This window comes from Aotus nancymaae, unplaced genomic scaffold, assembly GCF_030222135.1.
Source record: "Aotus nancymaae isolate 86718 unplaced genomic scaffold, 86718_ANA_hifiasm-v0.15.2.pri h1tg000019l, whole genome shotgun sequence".
Classification (NCBI taxonomy): domain Eukaryota; kingdom Metazoa; phylum Chordata; class Mammalia; order Primates; family Aotidae; genus Aotus; species Aotus nancymaae.
In genome coordinates this window covers 40,401,634-40,426,910 of record NW_026988431.1, presented here as the reverse complement: position 1 = coordinate 40,426,910, position 25,277 = coordinate 40,401,634, and the positions used below count along the sequence as shown (strand labels likewise).

General features: G+C 35.1%; 1 long non-coding RNA gene across 1 annotated transcript in view; it reads right to left on the bottom strand.

The window, feature by feature from the left end:
- The window catches only part of LOC105706597 (uncharacterized), a 158,283-nt gene that overhangs the window by 18,019 nt on the left and 114,987 nt on the right, over positions 1 to 25,277 (bottom strand). The window lies entirely within an intron of this gene.

The window sequence follows — 25,277 nt, the reverse complement described above, 5'->3', positions numbered from 1 at the left end:
TGGTTTTTAAGGGGTTTTTCCCCTTTTGCTCAGCATCTCACTCTCCTGCTGCCATGTGAAGGACATGTTGCTTCTCCTTCCACCATGATTGTAAGTTCCTGAGGCCTTCCCACCCATGCAGAACTCTTTCCCTTATGAATTACCCAGTCTTGACTGTTTCCTTATAGCAGCATGAGAGTGGACTAACACAATCTCTAAAGCATTTTCACAAGCATGTCATTAGCATGCCTCATGTTTAACTCTACTACATATTAGTTAATAATTCAATTATGACTTATACAGTTAAATAGCAATTTTTTTAAAGAAGGTTTTGTTTTTAGACTTATATGGTCATCTTCATTTTGCAGATTTACATTGCGGCATCCAAAATAAAATGATCAACAAATGTAAGTCCTTAGCCTTAGTAAATGCTAGATTTATTGTCAATTAACCATATTCTGAATTTCATAAAAATTTCTAAGTGTTTTCAAAGGAAAATACGTAGTGTTTCCAGGAAAAGACTCTGGTTTTATTATTATTATTCAAAAGGATTTTAAAATTTATTTCATTGTATTATTTCCTTGTTTTGCTTTTTTGCCTTGTGAAAAACACGTAAATTATTTTTCCACAAACTGAAACAGTTATGTTTTACCAAGACATCCACAAATAAATCTTACTGGGATCCCTGGTACCTGAGGTAGAAATTTATGCTACTACCACACTGCTGCTACTATTACTACTACTGCTAACTACTCCTACTACTACAAGTATCTATTTTTAGTCTTTACCATATGCCAGGTGCTTTGTTAAGTCACTGTATTAGGCTTTTCATACTCACATTTTATCCTTAAAACAACTCTGTGAGGGTATTATCATTTTAAAGGTATGGAAGCAAAGGTTTTAACAGGTTAAAGAACTTTTCCATGAATCACACAGCTGCTTACAAACCGAGATTTGAACCCAGGTTTGTCTAACTTTAATAAGGAAGCTACAAACTAGCCACCTATGGTACTATGTAGTACTGAGGTATAATTTCTTTTGTTGCATAACATATAAATAAAATTAAATTGATTTCCAATGTTTAAAAATTGAGATTATTATTATTTTAAAATGTATGTCTACTTAAAGATCCGAAGATTGGCAACTTTGGGCCATGTTCCTTTATGGCTACAAATGGTTGGAGTGACATTGCTTGACACACAGAATGTGCTCCTTACAACTACGGGTTCCTATGACACTGAAGCTTAGAGTCCACTGCTTCTTCTCATCCCGGGGGCACTGCTGTTTGTTTCCCTTGCCAAACCCCTGCATATATTGACATGTGTGGCTCTTGTTCTAATGACAGTGCTTCAGATCAACTCATTATGCTTACAGTGCTTTTATCCATTCCCCCTTTTTGAAAATGACAAACACAATAATGCCTATATTCAAATGTGCACCTGGATCTGAAAAAAACGATATTAAGGCCACCTATTGTTTTGTTATACATACTCATGAATACCAGCTAGAAGATATGGCTAGGCTGAACAACTACTTTTTCTCCCTTAGCTTTACTCATCTGAGTTCATCCAGGATCTTCATTGGACAGGTTACAAGCGTTCAATTCAAAAAGTACACAAGAGCCAAAGGATACAAGTTTGGTGGTTTTATTATTTTAAAAATTACATTCTGAATCATAAGGCACATAGAAAGACAGGCCTGAGATAATCTAAGTCCTGTCCTGCTTGCTGAATGCCCATGTTACCTTCTTATCCTGTAAGATTCAGTTAAGACTTTACCTTTCTACTAATCTCCAGTAGCTACTGTGGCTAATTTCATTGTCCACATTACCTGTGTGTATCTCCATAAGTACACTTTGACTGCACAGAGTAGTGGCATATGACCAGCTGAACGAGGAGAAAAAAACCAGAATTTGGTTTATTAATGGTTTAGCTCAGGACATCAACATATAATGAACATGTAGTACATTGCAGTCATATTCATAGGTGGCCTTGAAAATATTACAGATTGAAAATTTTCCAACATGCTGAACTGCAGGCAGTATACCTGTTCATCTATTTTGTGAAGAAGTGACACAGATTCCACTTCTGGCGGAGAGAATATACACAGATTCCTTGGCAGTAGCCAGTGGCTTGGCCTTCTGGTCAAGCCACTAGAAGGAAAGGACTGAGACTAAAAGTTATGGGGTAGAGATACACATTTGGCTACATGGAGTGGGTGGAAAGTATGCATATTTTTGTGTCAACTTTAATGCCCACCACAAATCATACACCATGGAAAGGGACTGAAAAAACAAGTAGTCAAAATTACTTGACTACAGGCATATGTCATCATCAACAACCCCATATCTGTCACAGAGGGTACATTAAAAGAATAGTCATAATAGCAAAGATGGACGCTACGTAGGAATCCATGAGCATGGACATCTACTTACCAAGTTCTGCAGAGCTGTTTCTAAATGTGTAACTTGTTCAACAAAGAGACCAACTGTGCACCTGATTGTTGAAAAACAGTTATCTGTGTGTCTCTCATATGTCTGCATGTTTCATTAGCAAAGTGAGTGACTCTGCTTTTGTTCAGAACCATCTTTTCAAAGGTATTTTGATAGCAAATAACCTTAAAAACATATCACGTCTTTCATCGGAGGAAAGGGAAGGTTTGTTCACTATCCAGTAAAATAATTTCTCCTCCCTCTAGGGAAAAAAATACAAGTTACTTGTCATTACAAAATATCTGTTTTCCCTAAAATTGCCCTGTAGTTTAGCTTTCTGCAGGTGTATTCCTTTTCACAAAACTCTTTGGGAATTATAGCTGGTGAAACCAGAGCAAAAATGATAATAATTTTAGAAGAAGAGAGTAGAATTATGGTTACCAGAGGTTGGGGGTTCGAGTGGTAAACAAGGGAATGGGGAGTTGCTGGTCAAAGGATGCAATGTTTCTGTTACACTGGAGGTGTAAGTTTTGAGATTTATTGCACAGTTGGGTAACTATAGTCAGTAGTAATATATTCTGTATTTCAAAATAACTAAAAGAGTAAATTTCAAATATATCAATATGAGAAATCTTAAATGAGGTGATGGATATGTTAGTTAGTTCAATGTAATAATTCCTCATTATTTACATGTATCAAAACATCACATGGTACTCCATAAATGTCATATAACTATGATTGTAAATTGAAAATAATATTAATTTTTAAAAGATGATCCTCTGACTAATGCTGTTGCTTTAAGTAATAAACTGCCCATTGTCTCCTATCCAAGAGTCTCATCTTTTCTACCAAAATTGATGAAATGATGGCAGACAAATGAATTACTGACAAATTAGGTAAAATGTCCGATCCTTCACAGTTCTTCACATCAATATGGCCTTATTAGTTGGGAAGAGCAACCAACCACTTGACCCCTCCTATACTGGGAAAGTCATCGGTACATCTCTCTTAGAAGTATATATGCCTGTTCTAGGTTTGATTTTGCCATTTTAACCTACACAGCTTGAATCAGCATCACTTTATAAGGATTTATGAAATTCCTAATCCAAAAGCAAGAATTTCATGTGGCATAGCATCTGAGCAGGGATTCTACAGAGCAGCGGTATGAGTGGGCCTATGACCATGGAATCTATAGGTTAAATCACATACCTAACATCCAGAAGCAGCTGGTTTTATCAAAGGCTCAGACAAACTTTTAAAGGCAGAGATGTAGTATCAGCCCAAAGGTAATTCTCTGAAAGGATGGGATGCCATTCTTTGGTATGTTTTATATGAATTAAAACAGAGACCTCAGTGTGGTATTTTGTTCTCAATTGTAAAAACACATGGATTCAGGAACTAAAGGGTAGACACAAGAGTGACCTTACTTATCATCAGCCCCAAGTACTCACTGGGGGATTTTGTGCTTCTCATCTCTACAGTTCTGAGCTGTACAGGAATGGAGGTCATGAAATCCAAAAAGAGTATTATCTCACCTACTAAAACAGCAAAGATCTCATTAAATTATAAGCTACAACTGCCCCAGAACACCATGTCCTCCAAGTCTTCTTATATCCGGGGACCAACTGATGAGAATAGTAATCAACATACTAACAAGAATAATTGACTCTGAGCATCATATGAAGGTAGGGGTGTTTTTGTTTGTTTGTTTTGCAATGGGGACAGAGAGAAACACGTGGAACTCAAATTATTTACATGAGCACCTCCTGCTACTCCCTTGCCCATTGAACATGCAGCAACCCATGCTTAAATAAGGTATATTCATCAAGCATTCAGATTCTCAGGAATGAAAGTTTGAATCACACCACCAAGGACTCAATCAATATTTGCCGATGTGATAGCTGAGCATAGGGATTTAGAATGAATTGTGAAGATGGAAACTGGTAAGCACCAACTGCAGCCCAAGATCCACTGCAGTGACTGGGACTGTAGGAGGAAAGACTGCTGGGAACAAAGAGGCAACTTCTCCCAAACCAGGGTAGAGAAGTAAATCTATTTGGAGGAAGTGGTGGACTATGGCAGCCATGAAAATGAACCACTCAGATCTCTTGCTAAAGGTAGTGTAATTGACTGACAGCTATAACTGTTACACTCAAATCTGCCAACATTATTATGCTGAGGCCACACTTGAGCACAGCAGAAACTCCTCTGATAGGTGGCTTTGGCTCAAGGGCTCCCCAATGGCTTGACCAAAACTTTCTACCAACTGCACCGCAAGCCACTCTTTTCTTCTTTCTTGTATTCATGTGGATCAGAACAGCATTATACATAGTTTGAAGAATTCCCCATCTCCTCCAGCTCTTTTACACTTGTACCTTACAGAGTTTCTTCCCAACACATTTTTGCATGTCAAATTCTATCTTGGTGTCTGCTTCTTAGAGGACTTAAACTAACTCAGGGACTTACTGTCAATAAATACAACAAGAATAAAAGGCTTTATATTAGATAAGCCGATATCAATAGTGTCAACAGTGATCCTTATTGGCTCTCATGGATACAATCATAATTAATTTTATGAATCTGGATTTGAAATACAAGCTGAATATCCTGACTTGCATTCTAAATTCAAAGGATATTTCCATATTTTAAAATCCATTTAACTGTGTAGGTGAGAAGGTTCTATCTAACCTTCAATTTTAAGTGAATAATCTGAAATGCAATGACATACTAAAAGGCAATATCTAGAGAAGAATCTATCAGAATTCTTTAAGTGCTTTCCATGTGCTCTTGAGTTAATATCAGTATTTGGCAGTACCTGACTGTGTGAAAGATATTTTCAAAGATGAAACACACAAAATCTCATTACAGATCAGCATCAAAAGATGAACACTTACAATTTATTTTGATCATAGAAAATACTAATCGTGAGCCCTAATTAAATAAAATAGTATTTCTAAAAGATTGAATTCCATCCTCCTAATTAGTAGACCTGGACTCCCAAAAATTATCTTCAATTTTTATGTTTTATAATTTCATAAAAAAGATTTGTGAAAACCTACTTTCCCATTTGTTATATAATAACCTGCAAAACATTCTCGATTTTGCCCCTTGGCTGGCCCACAAAACCTAAAATATTTACTATCTGTCTCTTTAACTGTGACAACATACAGTATAGGTTATAAGTATGACAGATTCAAAAACTGAAACCTTATAAAAAAATCTTGATTTTTTTTACATTTTATCTTAATTGAATATCGGAGTTTTATTTGAGAGCAACTCTTTTTATTTAAAGGAATCATACTGGCAACAAAACAGATACGTGAATGGAAAAGTTCAATGAGTAGTTTCAGAATTATGCCATTTAGGTTTATATAACTCAGTTCTTCTAACACCACCTGAAGCCATTGTTTGTGGCTTGACATAAGACAAAGTTATGTGAAATTGTTCAACATTTTTCATTATATCAAAACTTTCAATATGCTATCAGATGCACTATTAATCTAATTTGTTCATTATGTTGCTGCCTAAAATGTTTTAGCTGTATTTAAGACAGAACATAAGGACATACCAATAACAGTAATCTAGTGTAACATATATAAGTGTGCAGAAACCATGTGTTTGGTCAGACCAGGGAATTATTGACAGATTCTACCTGTCTTCTGTCATACTCAGTGGCACATCAAAAAAAAAAGACTCAAGTGAAATAAATATATAGTTTATACACAATTGAGAATTTAATAATATAACATATTTAATGAACTTGTGCTCACATTAGTAATATTTAAAAGGTATAATGTTAGAACTATGGTGCCCCTAATAATTAGGGTTTTAAAAAAATATGAACACCCAAAATGAAGCTTTAAATTAAAAATAATAGATATTACTTATATTGCTCTTCTGAATGGAATTTCAAGACTGTTATTAAATGTATAAAACAAATTAGTCTGAGATTGTTAATGTCCTTTTTATTATCATAGAAGACAAATGCTTTGTTAGAATTAAATTCATCTCAAACTTATTTCTTCAGCATGCTAATTAATAGAACAGGATCACAGATTTGTTAATTAAAATGAGATACCTCAGGGAATTGAAATTAATTTTAATGTCCTAATATATACTATTATATCAATAAATCTCCCAGATGTTTTGTCAGCATTATATAAAAGTGTATAAAGGCATTTTTTGCTTGATTTTGGCTAAAATGAGAAGGAATTATTCATTTTAGGCTAGTTACAATGTATAAGGTAGATTAATGTAGTTTTCATTAAGACTAATCTATGGATATGTTAGAAATTTTAGAGTAAGCTCTCAAACACTATATATCTAAGTCATTTGTTCAAATGTGATCCAGTTTAATAGTTACTGAAAGCTATAACCATCTGGCAGATGTTTACTGGCCTATGTGAAATGAGTTGAGGGGCTCATTTCTGTTTCTATTGAACACATGTCCAGGTCACCAGAAATACCACCACAATTTGTACCCTAATTAGCAATCTCAAGCATGTTGTGGGCTACATGGTAATGGAACATGGGCTCCTCTCCAAATTTGGAAATAAATCTATTCAGATACAAATAGAAATGCCCTTGTAGGGTCAACATCAAGAGAGCTTGCATTTCTGTGTAGTGTAAATTTCAAGAACAAAAAGATATTTTGGCTTATTCATTTGGCATTTTCTCTGAAAATTCTACTCTCTCAGTATTAATTGTAAAATATAACACAGAGAAAAGAGTATTGTGGCTTTGGTTGTTAACATTTGGGAAACACAGACCCCTTTGAGAATCTGATAAAAGTTACCGAGCCTTCCCCATAAAATAAATTTTTATATACATACACCAATTTGTGTATATAATTTCAGAGTTTTCACAGAATATCATTACTTTGCATGATTAAAAAATCTTAAAAATATGATCAATATTTTCACTATGATGCATAGGCTAATATCAATAAACAAGGCTTTTCATTGCAACACTCAGTCCAATAAAAATACATGGTAATAATTTTTAAATGAAAGGATATAATAAAATCTATATCATTTCTTTCATATCCTAGCTAGAATTACACACACACACACACACACACACACACACACACACAAATTCCAGATGATTTCAGAAGTTGGTAGTTCTTTGACATCTGAGGCTACATTTAAAAGTTTGGTTATATAGGCCACATGTTTACCAAGTCACCTGAATTTTGCATGAGTCCTTCTATTTGGTTCATAAATATCAAACACATACTATGAATGGCTAAATAGAATGCTCTTGGCCTGCTCAGAGAATCACTGCCAAAGTATAAAAATAAAACTTATTTCATTGAGGGAAATCAAGAATTTTCCTTTTACATCAAATGTATATAATATTCAGGTGGGTGCTATGAGCTGAATGTTTGAGTCCTCTCTCTTCCAAATTCATATATTCATGTCCTACCCCCCACCTCCCCGCAAGATGATGGTATTTAGAGGAAGGATCTCTAGGAGATAATTAGGTCATGAGGATGAAGATCTCATGAATGGGATTAGTGTCCTTATAAGTGAGGCCAAAGAGAGACCCCTTGCCCCTTCCCCTTTGTGAAGACATAGGTACCATCCTATGAACCAGAAAGCTGTCCCTCACCAGACACCAAATCTCTAGTGCCCTGATGTTGGACATCTCAGCCTCCAGAACTGTCAGAAATAAATTTTTGTTGTTTATCAGCTTCCAAGTGTATGGTATTTTGTTCTAACTGCCCAAACACACTAAATTTAAAAAACTTTATTGAGTTAGAATGAAAGAAACAGCATGGGGAAGTTTCTGTCGTTTTGACACTATGTGGGAGAAACAAACATAAGGAAATAGGCAGTTACAGCACAGCATAACAGAAGCTTTGCTGGGGAAAGACAAGATGGTGTGGTAGCCTCTGAGAAATAGATCTAAGAGAGAATTGAGAGTCTCTAGACTTAGAACTCCTACAGGGCCATGTGTGTATTTCATTTGATTCGAAGTACTCTGCCCAAGACCATGACAGGTCCATAGAAAAGCTATAACAGAGATTTATTGTTGTTAAAAATCCGATTAATGGAATTGGTGGTGGTGGTGGTGATGGTGTATGCCTGTGTGTGTCTCTGTGTGTGTGTGTGTGTATGTATAATTTATAGGCCATCTGAATTTTTTGAGTAATCAATATGGATAATTTTTTTTATATTTTTATAAAAATTTTTATAGACATTTGAGGACCAGAAGAGACATATGAGAACTAAATTATAGATTTTCGAGTTGATAGAGATTAGAACCAGCATGTATATACAATTGTTCAGGGAGAGGGTATAGAATGAAAAAATAAAAAAGGATCAAGAATGAAGCATAGATAACACCAAAATTAAAAGTGAGGTAAAAACAAGAAAGCCCTCAGTGTCATAAAAGCAAAACTAGGAGGAAACACTATCAAATCAGCCAAAGAGGGAAAGTGTTTTGAAACAAGGGAGTTGTTAACAGTCAATGCCAAGAGAGGTCAAGTGAGTAAGGATTTCAAAGTATATTTAGGTTTGGCAACCAGAGGGCCATATGTTACCTTGGAAACAGCCGTTTCAGAGAAGTGAAACGCCTTTGAAATAGCGAGCCAAAGCAGATTGCATTTGTGTCAGTAGAGAATGGTGGGTGGTGGGTGGGGAGAGAAAGTTGACAAGGCAAATATTGACACATGTTTTAGGAAGCTTCTACTCAAATGAAAGAGTCAAAGGGTTTGCCATTGCAGAACTGCAAATTAGAAAAATATTCCTTCACATTTTCCGCCATATAATATTTAAATCCTGAGCAAAGCATTTCACACAGATTTAAGATCTTCTTGCCAGTAAGAAGAGGTTAAGAAAACGTTACAATGAATTACTAGAAACAGTTTATGGAATCACTTTTCCTCTAAGTTTATCTGTCCAAATTACTTATAAAATGTGTCTGAGGGTAAAGAGATGAAGCAGATACACCCTGGAGCTCCCTTAAAACTCCGTAGCACTATCTGCTTCTACTTTAATTAGCCTTCTGCGGAGCAACTTCCAAAGTTAATGGAACATTTCTCAGATTCTTTTTGGTTATAAAGAAGATAAAATATGAGGGAAAACATTAAAGAGAGATGATTTGTAAGTGCTTGCTTCAATTTCCTTATCTACAAATACTTGAAACCAAATCCTAGCCAGATCCTACTACAATTTTCACATTTCTTCCTCACCATTGGTTTGGTTGTTTGTTGAAGTTGAATAAACAATGGGTTTTCTTCTTGGGTTCTCTTGTACACTAATATATCCGAAGGTAAATAAATTGAAACAGTCTAAATGAATTAGATGAAAATTTGTTTTCTTTTTTTCCTATATATAATAAATTTTTAAATGGAACACTCTCAGATGTAGTTTTTCTTCATCGATTTAAACTGGAAGATCATCTGACTCTTTGCTTTCCTCTAGCATACTAACAAGAAGGAGGAGTATGATGGGCTTCTGTGAGATTCCTGAAGATCTCCTCCTTTGGAAATCCTATTTCAGTTATAAACAAAAGATAACCCTGTCTTGAATTATTTTCCTCTCACTCTTTTTTTTAATTGATGTCTTATTTCTTTTTTATATTTTTAAATTTTTGATTTTAATTTTTATGGGTACCTAGTAGGCTTATATATTTATGGACTACATGAGATATTTTGATGCAGGCATGCAATGCATAATAATCACATCAGGGCAAATGCAATATCCATTACCTCCTTTGTGTTCTGAACAATCCAATTATACCCTTTTATGGAGGGCTATATGTATACAAAAACATAGAAAGAACAAATAAGACCTGGTGTGTGATAGCGCAACAGGGTGACTGTAATCTCCTTGCTCTTTTATCAAGACATCTTGGTGGCAGGATCACTGAAGGGATTCTGTTACTTGATAGGCAGGTTTCACACCTCCACCTGCCTGGACAAAATTACAGATTGCTTCTAGATTCAGCATCAATATGAAAATGCAATATTCATACAGTAAATGGACAAAGTGTGCTTGCTTATTAATTGAATAAATTTCTTGAAGCTATTTTATCTTAATAAATGTAAGAAGACAATAAGGGAACTCCCCTAAAATAAACAAATGCCAGGTTTTAAACTGGAACATGAAAATAATCTTTATCCTGAGAGGTCACGTGGTACTCCCTTTCTCATTTTAACTTTCTGAAGGAACCATTCATGTGGGGTCACATGTTTGTTTAATAAACTATCTGGCCTTCAATGACTTAATAAACCTTTGTTTGTGTAGCAAAATAGGTAATAGTGAGTTTTATGTGAATAGCGACCTGAGTATTACTTTATTTCTACTTAAGTGTAATATGTTAAATCTTTATTCCACTAGTATATTAGGTGAATTTTGAGTGAGCATGAAGTAACTGATCATAAAATTTATTGACTTTCTAAGCCAATTGTTTTAAATAAAATGTTGAGATAAAATCAAAACTTCCTGATTGAAAAAGAGGAAGTGGGAATCCACAATTCCACCCGTTCAGCCTCACTGGAGCTCCCAATCTTGTCCTGGCCCTCATACACACAGCAGTCCAAAAGACCTCGTCTTGGGACCTCAGGTTCTCTCAAGACACATTTTAAAATTCATTGATAAAGTTAGTTACTTTCTGACCTTTCTTTTTTTTTCTAACTTGGGTTATTTTTTATCTCATAATCACCTTCAGCTGAAAAACAATCAACAAACATGGCTAGAACCAAATTTTGTAGAAAACAGACACAGCATTTATGAAATAGAAAATTACTCACCTTATCAATTTGCTGTAATTAACTGTGTGTGTGCGCGCGCGCGCATGCCACACAATCCCTTATCACAGCATCTGATGAAAAATATGTTAAGTGCATGTGAATATTTTTCCTTCCCCTTTCCTTCTTGAGTACTCCCTTTCTCAAATGAAACAAGGAATGTAGAGATACACCCTAGGCTTATTTTTTAAAAAAGAAAACAATCTTTATTTAAAGTCATTATTCTATAATAAGAATTATTTTGTTGTGTTACCGTGTTTACCATGGGTATATATGTTCTAAACAAGGGCTGTAGAAAATGGAATAAATTTGAAAGAATTCCCCAATAATGGCTTTTAGGACCTGCTACACCTTGATGTGACTGGTTTCCCACCTTCTAGATTCTATCAGTGTGACCCTGATGATGTAATAAATTTTAAAATCACAGTAGCCACATTTTACTGGTTAGTTGGGCATTTTAAGCAAGACATGATGCATGGAGTCATGCTAGGTTCCTAATTCTGAATTTTTGCTCACACATGAGGCATGGCTTTGCAAGTTGTGGAGTATACCATGCTGTCTTATCTGTGGGAAGGCCACTCAGTTGTAGACAGGGCAGATTAGTCTATTGATTCCAGTGATTTTTATGACAGGTCAAAGTAACATCTCAGTTTCAACAAAACCAGAAAAGGGTCTCAACATAGTGATTCCATGACATATCTTTATTTTAGCCCCAGTCACCCACTCTCTGTCCATCTCTACCCATCCCCACCCTGCTCTCTGCCCAGGGAAGCTGACTTATTTCTCTTACAAAACAGAATTTTCATGTCTCTGTCTTCTTATTGGCATTTAGTCAGTGAGGAGCCGCGAGATGGGAAGGTGGGAAGAGATTGAAGTCAGAGTAGCTATTTCCCTGTCTCAATCCCTCTCAAGCAGACAACTTCCATCCTCTGTGACTCTGTTCTTCTGGACTACTGTTGTAATTCACATATTTCTCTTTAGGACTGACTAATAGACTAGTGGGTATTTTTCCTGGGTCCCACACTCACACGTTTATAAATAATGCCTTTGCAAATAAGCAGATCTTATTCTGTTTCGAAGGTATTGTCTAGTTTCTATTGGTACCTTGACTGCAGTAGGTCCCTTCCTCATGCACACTCAGTCATTGCATGTCTAGCCCTTCCTTGTGCTCATGCTCCATATTCAGAATCTCAGTTCAACTTATACATGCCTCTCCATGTCTCTAATAGAAAAAGGAAGCAAGGGGATGATCTTAAAAGAAGTATTTATGGGGAATAGAAAATCTAGCAGGTATGCTTATGTTCACCTTCAATTAGGAGAGAAAAATTCCTAGACATTTCCTTTTACTGTGAGAAATGCCACTACTGATTGCAAAACAAGAAACATTTTGATTTTAAATTTGTTTAAAATTTAAAATTATTAGTGCTCAAAACATAATATCAAACCATATAAAAGTTTTAAAATATGAGTTTTATATTCCATTCTTCAATCTCTGTTTCCATTGTCTTTTTAACAATTTACTCCTTTTCCTTGGGATAGATATCAGAAAATAATCTTAAAATACTCTAAAAATATTCAATGACCAAAATATTATAAATACATAGAAACACTTAAAAGATTAACCTAACATAATGCTTCAGACTCCTGATTTATCAGTTTAATGGTATCCATTTATTCTCAACAATATAGATTAGGCTATCTAAGGAAATTACACTTCCTTTCGCTACACTTTTATATGTGTGTGTGTGTATGTGTGTGTGTGTGTACACACACACAATTCCTGTTATGTTTTCAAGGTTTATATAATTTATCTTCTATTATTTACATATAACCAAGACTTTTCAGTTTTATCAATAGGTTGATTACAAAAAGTGAAGACTAATAATAGTATTTATAATATAGTGGCATACAATATTTCAGAACAAAGTTGTATGAAAGAAAAAAGTACAAGGAATCTTAAGCTACTAAATATGAGCCAATAAAGTGAAAATATTCTCAGCATTAAGGTCAAATTAATTCTATTTTCAGAAAATCAACCGCTCAAAATCATGGGTGTGTTTGTTTCTCCACCTTGAACTGCAAATCTAGTAAAATATAATTTTAAATGGAAGAGAATTAAAAATAATTGTATAGCCATTAATATACTATATGCAAATATAGTATTATTTATGTTAAACTTTCAATGAATTTATTAATCCTAGGAAAAACTGATGAGAATGAAATCATGGCTTCAAAAGCGTAACCTTGGTAACAGTTTGGCTTGGTTTCCACGGTTACAAAGAGTACAGCTGAGAGGCTCAAAGAATCACAATTTCCTTTGATTAGATTCTCAAAAATGACGATTTGGAAAGTGACAGAGGATTAAAAAAGAAAAAATATTTTTCACATGAAGAATGAGACATTGGAAGTATAATAGCATATTGATGGTTGGCCACATGGCAGACCTTTGAAAGTTAATGAAATCTTTTGCTTTTTCATTTAAAAAATTGGGTAATATATCTCAATTTTTTAATGCCTATTTTTATTGTTTTTGTTGGTTTTCTTGTATTTTAAGTTCTGGGGTATACATACAGAACATGCAGGTTTGTTACATAGGTATACACATGCCATGGTGATTAGCTGCATCCATCACCCCCTCATCTACATTAGGTCTTTCTCCTAATGCTATCCCTCCCCTAGCCTCCCACACCCTGCTGTTCCACCCCTAGCTCCTCACCCCCCAAGAGTCCCCAGTGTGTGACATTCCCCTCCCTGTATCCATGTGTTCTCATTGTATAACAGTATGAATCTGCAAACCAAAATTCCTGGTCCTGATTAACTAAAGTATATTAGATTGTTTATAATCTACTTTAAATATTAGCTTATAAATCTATTACTTAACTTACCCTGTGAATGAACTCAGACTAAAATACATGTTTTTTAAATATCTGTATTATTTCATGGAGTTGAATAGGCAAAAAAAATAGGTTTTAATAGAAAGCATAGTAAGAAGGGCATTAAGAAAACTAGAGTCGGATGTATCTCTGTAGTTAGTTGCATAAATGTAGGTACATCATTTTATTTGCAAATTGCTTTTCTCACCAAGTAACTAACAGTACACACTACCAAAAATAACACAAAACCTGAAAAACGACCTAGGCTACTGATTAGGAAACAGTTTTCTGCATGAGTTTAAGAATGTCCTGTATGCCCTGAATCTTGTGACTTTAATACATTTTCTTTCAACTTGAAACATAAACTTGAAGAAATGTGTAGACAGTCCAGGAAAAAATATGGACAAAGGTCTAGATACTTTAGTCCCCTGAGCCTCAGAAGCCTCAGAAAAAATATTCAATACTCTTCAGGGCTTTTCCTCAGAAGGAAGAATGTTAAAAAAAGAAGAAGAAGGATTGAACGATTTTTCCCAGAGTTAACTGGAAAAGTCAAAGCAATTGAAGACAAAGCATTGAAAAAAACAACACAAATCCTCTGAGAGAGGGAAAGAAGGTGACATGAATGCACTCAAGGCCATGGATTTAGGGACCTTAACACCAACCTCAGTCCCCCCTCCTATGCTGTGCCCTAAACCCTCAAACTCTAACCTCATAATCATTAGATCAGTCATTCTTGAAATTTTGTGATCTACAGCAATGGTTTCCACTTGTGTTTCATTCTAGTGTAAGGAGTGATTGTGAAAATAGCTGCTGGAAGAAGTGATGAGAGAATTACCTAGGCTAACCACCTCAGAAGCAAAGATAACCGCATGTTTTTGTTTTGTGAAACTCCCAAACTGCCACTATTATCAATCTTTAGAATGACACACCACTTCTGGCTCACTGATTCAGTTCCGGTTCACTGATTCATCCCACCATCAGGTCATCCTCTCCCCACCATCACTCCACCTCTACCCTAAAGATCAAAGTGATTGTAACCAACAAATACTGTGGTGAACCTAAGCTCCGGGCTTTCATTGCCTCCAGTAATAAGCGATGGCTCCCTGGTCCCACTGTTTGCATTCTTAATCTGTCTTTTTCTCAATCTTTGTCGCCACTGAACTCAGGGTACCCATGGGTGATGTGGGAGCTGGTTCCCTACATCAACCAATCTGTCAAGCAAGTATAAATGGAACAGAAATTTTCAGATACACCTGAATTAAGAAAATATGAACCCATGAGCCCTTCTTGAAAACAAAACATTATGACAACATTATAAAGTTATCCATGAGAGTTCTTTATTTCAACTGTTAATGTTGATATTTTGACCTTCTCCCACAAATCATTTTCTTAATGGCATCTATTATAGAATGGTGACCTTCAACTGTTAATGTTGATATTTTGACCTTCTCCCATGAATCATTTTCTTAATGAAATTATAGAATGGTGAACCTTTTCCAGAAGGCTTCCAATTTACTTTGCCCAGATCAGAAGCTAAGAATTGACTTCTCCTCTTTAGGTATGAAAGTTTTATCTAGTATCTCTTGCAGTCAAAAGCTGTTTCATATACAATGAAAATCTATTTTTTGATATAGCCACCTTCATCTATTATTTTAGCTACATCTTTGGGATAACTCGCTGCAGCTTCTACAGCAGGACTTGTTGCTTTACCTTGCACTCTTAATGTTATGGAGATGGCTATTTTCTTTAAACATCATCGACCAACTTCTGCTAGCTTCAAATTTTCATTTACAGCTTCCTTATGTCTCTCAGCCTTCACAGAGTTAAAGAATTAGGAAGTTGTTCTGGATTAGGCTTGGATTTAAAGAAATAATGTGGCTGGTTTGATCTATCTGAGACCACTAAAACCTTCTCCGTGTCAGCAATAACGCTGTTTCACTTAATTTTCTTCAAGAAAGTTTCTCTGTATTCACAGCTTGGCTAACTGGTGCAAGAAGCTTAGCGTTTGGCCTATCATGGCTTTTGACATGCCTCGCTCAGTAAGCTGGATTATCTCTGGCTTTGATTAAAAGTGAGAGACATGTGACTCTTCCTTTCACTTGCAAACTTTGAGGCCATTACAGAGTTATTAATTGGCCTGTTTTCTGTTTGTGTCCCTGGGAATAGGAAGGCCTAAAGATGGGGAGAGAGATGGGAGAACGCCCAATAGGTGGAGCAGTCAAAAGGCACAAATTTATTGCTTGCCATTTTATAAGTTGATTGTTCATAGTGCCCCAAAACAATTACAATGGTCACTCAAAGATCACTAATAACATATTATCAAAACAGATACAATAGTAATGAAAATACTTGCAATGTTGTCAAAATTTCCAAAAAGGGATACAAAGTGAACATATGCTGTGTTGGAAAAATGGCACTGATAAACTTGCTCAATGCAGGGTTACAAACCTTAAATTTGTGAGGGAAAAAAAGCACTGTAAACGAACAATAAAGCAAAGTGCAAACAAGGTATTCTTGTATTGCAAATGGTGACAGAAAACCAGGATCTAAAATCATTAAGAAGTAAGAAGGAATGTCAGATTCCAGCAACAGAATGAACTTTGTTGTATTTCCTCTTTTTTATTAAACACTTTTGTCATATCCACTTAGGTTATTGTGTGCACATCTACTTCACTATTTTTAGTATTTGTACGCTATTCTACAGTGGACCTTTATCACATTTTACTTTTGTCCATTTTCTTAGTTACAAACACCTGAGTTGCCTATAACTTCTCACTATCTCTAGCTATCATGAGTGTCCTCTATGAGCCCAGGGAAGAATTTCACTGAGGTGTGTCCCCTCTGTATACATACACAGACTGCCAGATTACACTCCAAAGTGGTAAAACTAATCTACAAACCACACCAGTTAAGAATTCGATATTCCAGGAACTAAGAATCTAATTGTAGGTCCCTACACTGTTCATATATCATTCTCTCCCCACTAAGGTAACTAAATATCAGTCTGATATTTATATTAGTCATATGCTTGTTTTATATTTAAAAGTATAGTTTTAGTATACAGGCATGCCATTGGTTTAAGCCATTTCAAATTATTTAAAAATTGAATTATACATATAAGCAGTTTTCTGTGAATTGATTTTTTCATTTGACACCATGACTATAAAACCCATGTTATATGCATATAGCCATAGGTCATTTATTTTCATTGATGAATAATATTTCATTACATAGGTATGCAACTATCCAATTTTTGGTAAATGGACATTTTGGTTGTTTTCCCTTTGAGGTAATAATGACCAACACTTCTACAAATAATATTACATAGTGTTCACGGTATAACTCTACAAGTTTTCAAGTCTATACACCTAGAAGTGGAATTGCTATGACACAGAGCATATGTCTCTTCACATATACTAAATATTGCCAAACTGTTTTCAACAGTATTGTAGGAATACACACAGTTGCCAGGAGTATATAGAGCTGATATTGCTTCATGTTCTTCTAACACTTGGTATTGTCAGTCTTTTTAATTTTTGCCTCTCTGGTAAGTATTTAAGGGTATCTTATTTATCTCCATTTACTATTGAATTGGGCAGTGTACAGACTAATTTGTATAAAATTTCATATGGGTAGAAATTATAACATATATATGCCATATAAGCACGTTTTTGGCCCAAAATAGATACACAATAATTAAAGTTTTGGGGGAAAATAACTTGTGGGGGGAAGATAATACTTTTAATTTTTATTTTGCATTTTACAGTATAATTAATGTTAGTTTTTAATGTCAATATGCTTTTATTTTAAAAGTATAAATTAAAAATTGAAGTTCAAAATTATTTTCACTTACATTTAAACAAACACATTAGGTTATTAAAGAACATATAATCTGTCACCAGCCAAGTCTTTTAGTAGATCAATACACAAGGATTTTCATGTTCAATACAGTAGCCAATAGTCACACTTGGCTTCAAATGTGCCTATGGCCACATGATGAAATAATGATAGTTTTTAAATAGTTGGTTAATTAAAATATACCATTTAAATTAGTTTAACCTATTTCTTCATGTTTTCTATGTAATTTCTTTTTTTTAATTTTTTTATTGCATTTTAAGTTTTGGGGTACATGTGAAGAACATGCAAGATTGTTGCATAGGTACACACATGGCAGCATGATTTGCTGCCTTCCTCCCCTTCACCTATATCTGGCATTTTCTATGTAATTTCAAGAAAATATTAAGTCGCCTACATTGCTTACAATATATTTCTACTGACAGAATTGCACTTGAATCTATTTAGTAAATTGAGAAAGGCATGACTAAGGCAGTTAAAAAAACTATACAAAAATGTGCTTCACTTGAAACAAAACAGAATCTGAACAGTGTTCACAGAAACTGAAATAGGAATTTATGAATTATTTTATAAATGAGGTAGGCAACAGTAATTTAGTTGAGAATATATATATTAAATTGATTTACATGCATCTTTTTAAGAATTTGCTTAATTTGTACGATAAACCCACTGTAGTTTCTTTTCTATATTTATTATTGATGCCATTCATTCAGTCTGGGTGTTGGTGTTTTATTACTCTACTTGGTAAACATGCTCCTACTATTCAGAATCAAGGTAAAATATCTCATCCTGTAAGAAGTCTCAAAAGCCCCAACACCAGAGAGAGTGTTGTCCTCTTCTTTATATTATACACACTTTACTTATAGGAATTTTTACATGTTATGCTTTGCATCATAATTATTTGTTTATATAGCTGTTTCTCAACTGAACTACTCACTGCATTTTTTTAATTGATCTTCTTGGCCTCAAAACATAGTAAAGTACATGGTACTTCCAAAAGACTCAATAAATGTTTTTGAATTGATATTTGATGGATCCCTCTTAAGAGCTATGGGTCAGCCGCATGCAGTGGCTCATGCCTGTAATCCCAGCACTTTGGGAGGCTGAGGCAGGCAGATCACCCGAGGTCAGGAGTTTGAGACCAGCCTGGCCAACACGGTGAAACCCTGACTCTACTAAAAATACAAAAAAATTAGCTGAGTGTGGTGGCAGGCACTCTTAATCCCAGCAACTCAGGAGGCTAGGTAGCTACTCTGAGGCAGGATAATTGCTTGAACCTGGGAGGCAGAGGTTGCAGTGAGCCAAGATCAGGCCATTGCACTCCAGCCTGGGCAACAAAAGGAAAACTCCATCTCAAAAAAAGGTGGTAAAAAATTTCACAAAATTGTGTGTGTCAACAAATTACAGTAGGAATATGAATCCGAGGTTAGCTAAAAATCTCAAAGCCTAACTTTTGCCATGTTCATTTGATCATTATTTAATTCTGCACACAATATCTTAATAACATGTTATCCAAAATTTAGAGCAGTCTATATTATTTCTAGTCATATCAACCAAAAATGCAATAGCATGTATACACACACACACACACACACACACACGTATATATATATATAATGTGTGTGTGTATATATATTCAAATCATGACTATAATTTGAAGTCAGAAACAAGACCATAGTTTTTATCTATTTTTCAAAGCTCAAGGCATGGTGGCTCATGCTGTAATCTCAGCACTTTGGGAGGCTGAGGCTGGAGGATCATTTGAGCCCAAGAGTTTGAGACCAGCCTAAGAAACATAGTGAAACTCCCATCTCTCTCTCTATATATATATATGTGTGTGTGTGTGTGTGTGTGTGTGTGTGTGTGTGAAATTAGCTGGGAATGGTGGTTTGCACTTGTAGTTCCAGTTACTCAGAAGGCTGAGATGGGAGAATCACTTGTGCCCAGGAAGTTGAGGCTGCAGTGAGTTGTGATCATGCCACTGCATTCCAGCCTAGGCAACAGAGCAAGACCCTATCTCAAAACAAACAAACAACAAAAAAAAAACGTGTGTGTGTGTGTGTGTGTGTGTGTAGCCACATTGTTAAGGAGGAAGACCCAAGCCAGAGAGTGACATTCATTCTTTCAACAAACTTTTCAGGAAAGCAGATAACGGGCTAGGACCTGCATTAGCAGCTTCTCTCCATTAGACACTAAGAAAAAAAAATGCGCAAATAGCACAAACAGACCTTTTTCCACCAAACTCTAACCTTCCATTCAGGGAAGCAAGATTCCACATGGTGTATAGGACACATCCCACACTTTTAGCCACTGCTTAGCAAAGCATGTCTTCAAATGCAGTAAGATTTTCTCAGTGATTTAGCTTATAAATAGCACCAGAAGTAAACATTAAACATGCACTATTAAGCATAAATTAACTCTAATGTGTTTTGCCTATATATTTAATGTATATTTAATATAACAATTATCTCAATTTCTTGGAAACTTTGCTCTTGAGGGATCCAATCTCAGAGAAGCTTATTTTCATTGCTGGAAATGCAAAGAAAATGTGCTGCAGAAACAATCTACATACCCTAGCTGGCACTGAAGTGCAGCTGCACTGGCTGTACATGATATGGCTGCTGTCAATGAAGGCAGTTGTATGCAGAGCACTGCTGGGCTGTCAGCTGCAGCTACCAAAGGGCACAATGCAGTATTCTGGTGATATCTGAAGATGCAGACAGATGTTGGGAAGACAAAGTGACCACACTGAGCAAAGCACAAGAACGAAGGCAAAGGTAAATATAATTTAAATAATGGTAGAAATAAAGAGATTTTAAAAATAGTACAGTAATTCTTGGTAGAAAGAATTGGGGTCTCAAGATTGTTAATGTTGTCTTAATTCTTCCATCCATCTATTTATTCTCTTCTTCCCTTCTTCCTTCCCTTCATCTCTCTCTTTCAGACACATACATAAATACATACTCTGAAGAATATCTAGATAAATAGTCATTGCTAATTCATATCTCTGAAGAGGGCAGTTTTCTGCTTGGAATTTCCATCTTGTTTTGCTGTAATATAGCCTAGAATGTTTATATGCAAGAACCTCTCAGAATATTTGCTCTTCTTTTAGACTCTTTAGAGAAAAGTACCATTATGAACTATTAAGAGTTTATATTGTGCGTAACAAATCATGCAAATGCCAGAAGACAAAGATACTAGTCTCGCTCAAAGAAAATGTATAACCCTGAAAATTTTAAAAGAACTTCTATAGACAAACTAAACTTTTGCTTCAGCCTTGGGCTTTACAATATACTGATAATGGAATACCATTTGTTCCATGTTGTGTCTGTGAACAGAACTCTAGAAGTTTTTTTCCATGTCATCTTGGTGAACGGAGACCTAGATATATCTGCTCCAGAATTATCTTTCAGACAGATTCTACCATGTGTCCTGGATTCTTTTTTTTACATTCTAAAGAATGAATATTGGATCAATCAATATCAGTTTAACTAAGTAGAAAAAGAAGGGATTTAAAAAATTGTCTCTTATTAGAAGCTAAGAAGGGTGATCCAGTTTACTATCCTCATTATGTAAGAAAGAATATCTTAATAGCTATTACTTTCCTGTTTTAAAGAAACAGATTAAGGAAAAATCTAACACATATGTGTGAAATGATGAATTTCTCATTTGAACGATACATTACTAATTCTAATTTCTGGAAGTAGTAACTAACTTACAACTTAAAAAAATTAAAAATTGCAATATTGCATCCTTGTATTATGATACTCGACTAAAGTACATATTTCCCAGAGTGGAGTTCACATCACTAAATATTGCTTTGCTCGGCAATGTCATGTACATAGTAAAAAGTTAGTAAATGTTTGCTAAATGAATAAATGAATGAGGCACTGCATAAAAAGGGTAGGTTTGAATAAGATACCAAAACATGCACATTGATAGGAGGTTTACAAAGGGTGAATAACTGGCTAACAGAAAAGCACATTCACAGAAAAGAAACATTCAATTTACATTAAGAAACTGAGTGTTTCTTGTTTAATATGGTAGTTACAAATCACATGACTCTGAAAAACTATTTATAATAATATTTATTCCCATACGTTTTATTTTTATTATTTATTTATTTACACATGCATTGTCTAGCTCCACAGTGAATTTTACTACAAAAATTATAAATCCAGGGATAGTAAGACTTAAGTGTAGAAATACGTGCCTTAGGTGCTGCATGGTTGAATTCTTACGTGGATTCGTATTTTAGCAGATAATGCCAGTAGCATCACTGAATGAAAGGAGCTATTTATCACTGAAGTATAGTCCAGTTACACACCAATCCCCACCTCTACAGTCACTTTTATAACAAATTATTCACAAAATATGCTATTATTTTTATATGATGCAGTATAAGATAAAAAAACAAAATATACACAAAGTGCTTATGTTACCCAGCTTATAATATAATCAAGACCTCTACTGCTACCTCCTCATAAATGAAAGACCTCTAGTTCATCCTCTGCTACCTTGACCAAGCCAGTATTGGAAAGGATATGTGGCAGTAGGCACTCTTACCCACTAACATTAGAATGTGAATTGACACAAGTACTTTAAGATCAATTCAGTACTATCTGGTAAAAATGAAGATCTTCATACTCCATAAACCAGAAATTTTATTTCTGAATAAATACCTTCAAAAGACTGCTACGCATGTGCATAAGAACAATGCTTTACATAATGGAAATAATTTAAATGTCCATTAAAAGGGCACTGGCCAAAAATTATATTCATTATATTTATAAAATGAAATAACATGCAGTGGTTTAAAATAAGTGCAATTTTATGTATTATGAATTTTTTTAAAAATTAAGTGAATAAAATTTGTTTTAGAATTATACCTAAAATAATATTTATATGACTCAAAATAAAACAAGTAATTATCTTTCACTCCATATATTTGCATATATATGTGCATATGTATGTATATGTTTGTATATTTATGTATGTATACATACATTTTATAGTAAAGCCAAAGACAGAATAACCATTTGTCTAGTATAGCATTCTAAAGCCAGTTTATCCAGTCCTTGGTTCTGTCTTAGACCTATAAGATTATATCTTACTCCATTTTCCATTCTCTAGAAAAAAATGGAGTAAGATATAAGATTACTATATTCGAGAGAATGGAAAATGGACTAAGATATAATCTTGTAGGTTACAGTTTATATATGCAGTTTACAGTAATATAATATAATCTATATTACAGTCTTTGTTTTGCTTAGTTTTATAACAGGCAACATTTCTTTTCTGTCACTATATAGATTTAATTGACATTCTCTCACCTTGTACTGAGAGAAACCATTCTGGTGTGTCTTTCAGACATTAAAATGTAAGTCAAATACTAAGCACTAAATAATGAGTAAAGTTCTGAACATCACTGTAATATTGAATGAACAGTCCTTCAGAAATAGCTGTGATAGGTCCTGAAAATAGTTCATGGGCAGAAGGTAATTGTGCAGAGATTATGGTGCAGTTTGTCTCCATTTCCTTTTGGCTGGAAATAAAAAAGGGAGGGATATAAGAGGTTCCTTTTGTTTCAGAAGGAACAGGACCAGAAAGGCAGATCATTCTGAGTAAATGAGCAAGCCCATAGAGCAGAGCAGCAGACCAGAGGCTCAGGAGAGAGCGATGACCAATATGGAGTTTCCTGGGATGAGGCAAAGCTCACTGACCCTATGGTTTCTGGTATTTATGTTCAAGTTTCCTGCTTTTTACAGCAATGCTCTCAATGTGATCTGAAGCCTTGAGTTCCGTCTAGTAGACATGTCCACCTCAGGTTGGCTCTATTTCATGGAATCAAGTGAGGGGGCCAGAAAAACTGCAGCCTGGTGGTAAAGTGAAACTGATGCTTCTTGAAAAGGTCAAGGGCTTCATAGCACAGAGCCAAGAGGATGGTGTGACCTTCTTGAGTAATAAATGGCTGTCCTGGTTCTTCTGGGAAGGTAGCAGGTTAGGAGAAGAGCACTGTGTGCTATGAAGGTGAAGTTGAATGGCAACAGCAACAGCAGAAGGAGAGAGACTAGCTTGTGGAGCAGTATGTCCTGGCTGCATGAACACACAGTATTAGGACACTTGAAACATGTGAGAATCCTATTAAACAGAGTTTGTGAGCCTCTCATTGAGAAAAGCTGAGAAAAAGAAAGGAATGAAGGAAAGGGAGATCTCAGGTTGACAAACACCCAGCCTTTAAAAAGTAAAAAATATCTGCAGCTAATTTTTATATAAGGTGCAAGGAAGGGATCCAGTTTCAGCTTTCTGCATATGGCTAGCCAGTCTTCCCAACACCATTTATTAAATAGGGAATCCTTTCCCCACTGCTTGTTTTTGTCAGGTTTGTCAGAGATCAGATGGTTGTAGATATGTAGTGTTATTTCTGAGGCCTCTGTTCTGTTCCATTGGTCTATATCTCTATTTTGGTACCAGTACCATGCTGTTTTGATTACTCTAGCCTTGTAGTATAGTTTGAAGTCAGGTAGCATGATGCCTCCAGCTTTGTTTTTTGTTTTTTGCTTAGGATTGTCTTGGCTATGTGGGCTCTTCTTTGGTTCCTTATGAAATCTAAGGTGATTTTTTTCCAATTCTGTGAAGAAAGTCAATTGTAGCTTTGGGGGGATGGAGGGCTGAGGGAGGGATAGGAGGGGTTGTGGGGATAGGTGAGGGATAGTATTAGGAGAAATAACTAATGTAGATGACGGGGTGATGGAGGCAGCAACCACCATGGCACATGTATACCTATGTAACAAACCTGCATGTTCTGCACATGTACCCCAGAACTTAAAGTAGAATAATAATAAAAACAATAAAAATTTTAAAAATACCAAAACAATTGGTATTGTCTTTGGGAAGACAGGGAGAGTGCACAGGGGAAGCAAGGGGCATTGACTATACCTCACCAGTAGCCTTACCAGGTTTGATGATCTGAAAAGCCCTCAGTGCAGATTAAATATTAAAAGATCTTATCAGTCACATCTCCTTATCATCACATGCCCATGTCATAGATAGTTGCCCCTGTAGAGTTCACAAATATGTTTAATTCACTTAGGTTTTTATTTTTATTCCAAAATTTGTGCCGTGTAGAGCAGTCAAAATTATCTGGTGAATTATGATCACAATTCGAAATATCTAGTTTGATAGTGTTAATAACTTAATTTTTTGGATGAAAGTTTTTCTAAATGCCCATGACAAACATTAAAAAACCCAGGAAACATTCAGTTTAATGTAAAAATACTAATGATATTTATACATCTTTTCTGCAAAATAACAACTTAAATAATGGCAACATTTTTCAACTCCAAACACTAAGAAAACAACAACAGCAAAACCACTCCTC